Raw genomic sequence first — 4,533 nt, 5'->3', positions numbered from 1 at the left:
CGTACTTTATTGTACTCTAATACATTTCCCAAAGTTTCAGCTCGATATTTTATTTACAAAAAAAGTTTTTAGGTTCAAAAAAACATTCAGTGAACTGAAAAACTGTCGTCGGTAATATAGGTATTTAGCTGTGTCACATGCCCTTAAGGCAAATTGTTTTTGACATTTAGCGCCCTCCATGATCACCCAGAGAAGTAAGTGAAACGAGCGCGAAATTCGAAATTTGTAGTTTATGAGAAACAAAGAAGGAGCACATTTTATTAGAATATTCGTTAGAAGAATATAAATCAAATAAAAAATAAGTATATGCTTTCAACATCTGTACAGTATATACGTATAGTATATAAGAATGAATGAAATTTATTTAAAAATGCCTGAATGAAAGGAATCAAATGAATGGAAATAATTATGGTGGGACTTACTTCAATGTTCGTATGAATTTTATTTCATTTTATTATGTATGTATAATGCATATTTATTTTATTTCATAGATTGTATGTCAGAAGAGTAATAAATGTACCAAAATATTAATGTAAATTGATTCTTATTATATTTCACCAACACCTTCTGCAAATCACCTCTATATCGTAACACTTTGAAATCAATGAATGCTTCTCAAAACCTTAGAATAGTGAATATAGGAGTAAAATAAATTTTTAACCAAGAAGTTATTATCGAAATATTTAGCAATGACAAATCACGTGAAAAAAATTTTTATTAAATTTTAAATTAAATTACATTAAAAAATTACTATAAAAAAATTATTTTCAATAAAAATTGAAATAGTTACATTTTCAGTTCTAAAAATGAATTTTTTGCCAAGAAAATGAATTTTTATATAACACCTTATTTTCCGCCGAAGAGATTAAATTTTCGCACCAAGAAACAAAGATTTTTCACAAAATACATGAAATCATTCTTATATACACTGTAAAAAATACGTTTTACAATTGCACTTCAATGTGTAAATTTCCACATGTAAAATGTCACTTCAGATGCATTAAAATTACAGGTTGGAAAGCAAATTTCTACATGTTGTCTAGAATGACGTCTCTTACAGGTTTAATTCTATGACTTTTCATGAATTCATACGACGTGTTGAAAATCACTACATTCAGAGTGTGTAAAAAAAGGACTAACGCTGTACATAGTAAAATTCCCCAGACTGGTAAAATTACCGACTGCGCATAAATTTCTATTTTCTGAAGAAAATTTCTCCACTTTATAGTGATTATAGATTCGTTCGTATAATATTCCACATTTGTGTAATTTTCGCGATAGAGCTTTTTTTTCGCTCGTTTGTTCGCGTGTTATGAGCGAACGCACATTTCAGTTTACAAACTTTATAGCTCACTTTCGGCGAAAGCATAATGCGAGTGACTGATTTTAAATTGTAAATTTTATACCATATAAGCTTCCGTAACTATAAATATATGCTTAATATGATCTTAATGATTTAAGTTATTGAAGTTAGGTTGATATTTTGGAGAAATTTTCCACTTTCCGTTGTTTTATTTAAGGTAATATATTAAATTTCAATTCAGTTGAAAATTTTACACTTTTGTAAAATTTTAGACATTTCTATACTAATTTCACGCCGCAGCGCGTGAGTCCACTTTTTACATACGTTTAGCGTACTACAATTCCACAAACTTTTTTTACAGTGTGCTATACTTATATACTGTACAGATGGTAAAAGAATATACTTATTTTTCATTTTATTTATATTCTTCTAATGAATGTTCTAATAAAATTTGCTCCTTCTTTTGTTTCTCATAAACTACACATTTCGAATTTCGCGCTAATTTCCCTTACTTCTCTGGATGACCATGCAGGGCGCTAAATGTAAAAACCCTCTTTCAATTTGCATCAAGCCATCTCGTATCCAGTACACACACACACCCACACATTTATTTTAAATTTTGTCATTAGGACAACCGCAGGATTTCGCCGGGAGCGGGTGCTAATTTGGAAAATTGCACCCGCTTCCAGCGAAATCGCGGTAAAATTTCAGCCACAACCACGTCTCACGACCGTGAGATAGGTGGTTACAGTCTGTAAATGAATCAATACGACGATCCAGCAAAAGCCTCGTGCACCCTAAGAACACGGAGCGACCCAAGGACTACCGCCTTCTGCATTTTTCCCGCAAGTGTTTTAGCATATTGTTGACACGCAGGGATGCTTCTTAGGCCATTAGCAAGTGAAAGCTTGGCGCCTCCAAGAGTACCGGAGATAAGGACGATTAGTTTAACAGAATATTCCGAGTGCAATCGTTGCAACTCCCTTATAAGGTCTCGATACCTCTCTTTCTTTTCATTCTCCTTGATTATGATGCTTTTGTCAGCTGGTGCCGAAAATTCGATAACGAACATGGTTCGCTTCTCGAAGTCAAGAAGAACCATGTCAGGCCTCGAGTGAGCAACAGAAACAATTGCCGAGAATATAAAGTTCCAGTATATGCGGCACTTCCCATTCTCGACAACTGACTCGATTTCCCTAGGAGCATTTAGAGGAGCGATATTAAGGTTAATGCCGTAAGTGTAACAGAGATGGTAATAAAGCACTCTTAGTGCCGCATTGTGCCTTTGAATGTAGGTCGTTCCCGCGTGAGTTGGACAACTAGATAGTATGTGAGCTAAATGCTCGGGGTGTGCATGGCACGCTCTGCAGCTATCATCAGGAATATGCCGTATGAATGTATCATACGGCAAGCAAAAATTGGCTCACACGAAATTGACTGATACTCCACATTTCTGTGGAAGATACCGTGCCTCCTCTTATCGAGGAGCTGTTCCCGAAAGTTTTTCTCTAGTGCTTTCTTAATCCGGGCTTCCAGGAGTGAGTACTCGAGATAGATAAGATTTGATGCATTTTGCATACCCCTAATACTGAAGTCAAGTCCGAGTGTTTCAGCAGCCTCCTCCGCTGCTTTGTACAGAAACGCTCCTTTGTCCACTTCTTCGTGATTCCTGACCATTTTAAGAAGAGGATCTCTTCCATTCGCAACTCTATGTGCTGTACCCAGAATAATCCTGTTTTGACACTTTAGAAGACCAAATCTGTCGGATGAGACGTTTGTATTTGCTTCGGAGAGTATCCTTTATATATGTCACATCCTGAATGCGGCTCTGTGGCACGCCCAGGTATGTATAAGTCTCTCCAGCGCAAAGGTGTCGGATAGCGCTTCTATCAACGAGCTCAGGATCTTCAGGGATGCCATTAAGTTTTTCTCGCTTCAAATAAACCTTGGCGCATTTCCTAACCCAAATTCCATTCCAATTTCCTTAGTATATCGTTCGACAATCCCTAGAGCTAGATGTAGTTGCTCTTTGTTTTTAGCATAGATCTTAAGATCGTCCATGTAAAATACATGAGTGACCTTGTAATTTCGATCTGCAGGTTTGCCGCACAAGTACCCGTCGGAATGGCGAAGTGCTAGAGATAGTTGCAATAATGTAAGGCAAAAGAGGAGTGGGCTGATGGTTTCACCCTAAAATACACCTCTCTGAAAGGTGACCTTGTTGGTTGTCACACGATTTTTTCCAGATGAGATTGTAAATCTGGTTTTCCAAAGCGGCATCAATCTCTCTATGCAGCTAACTATTTGCGGATGAACCTTTATGATTTCCAAAAGACAGATGATAAGTCTATGCGAGGTCGAATCGAAAGCTTTCCGATAAGCAATCCAGGCCACCGATAGGTCACGCTGGTAGAATGCTGCATCTTTGCAGACACATCTATCGATGAACAGGTTCTCCCGACATCCGGCTACGAATTTCTTTGAGCCTCGTTGTTCGTAAATTTCTTTCCACACAGGCTCAATTGCCCGAACAATCCTATAATTTAGGATAGCTGTGAATATCTTATAAAGTGTGTTCAGACAAGTTATTGGCCTGTAATTCTTCGGGTCAGCTAAGTTACCTATTTTCAGCAGGAGTATTGTGCGCCTTTCCACCAACCACTATGGAATCGGCTCTTCCGACTTTAAATACGAGGTGAAAATACGGGCCAAATGCTGATGGGTTGAAGAAAGCTTCTTCCACCAGAAGGGTTTGATACAATCTGGTCCCGGTGCGGAATAGTTCTTGATCCCTCTTAATACTTTTTTCACCTCCTCGGTAGTGTATTCTCTCAACAATATGCTGCCTGATGGTCAGCAGCTTTGACTTGTTAAGTGTGTGATAACAGGTCCGGAGTTCGCGCGCGAACTTTCGAACCTTGGCGGTAAAATTCCTGCCAGATGTGATGTAGTCAATCACACACTGAATGCGGGACGCGTACTGTCTTGCCCAGCCTATCTTTATGGCAAGTTAATGCAATCGTCTTTTGGTCTTGTGATCAACCGTTGGTTTTGTTTTACGGTTCGCATCGGCCAAAGCTCTCGCTGCAATATACACAAAATAATTGATAGCCCAGAGGTCGGATTCTCCGGAAAAATGTCCACGAAGCTCGTCATCCATTTCAGGCAGATCTTTAGGCTTGAGAGAAACCTTGGTGTTGATGTTTCTCCGGGTCGTAAAGCATCGCTCT

Source organism: Belonocnema kinseyi, chromosome 7 (genome assembly GCF_010883055.1).
Source record: "Belonocnema kinseyi isolate 2016_QV_RU_SX_M_011 chromosome 7, B_treatae_v1, whole genome shotgun sequence".
Lineage (NCBI taxonomy): Eukaryota > Metazoa > Arthropoda > Insecta > Hymenoptera > Cynipidae > Belonocnema > Belonocnema kinseyi.
This window is presented reverse-complemented; position numbering follows the sequence as displayed.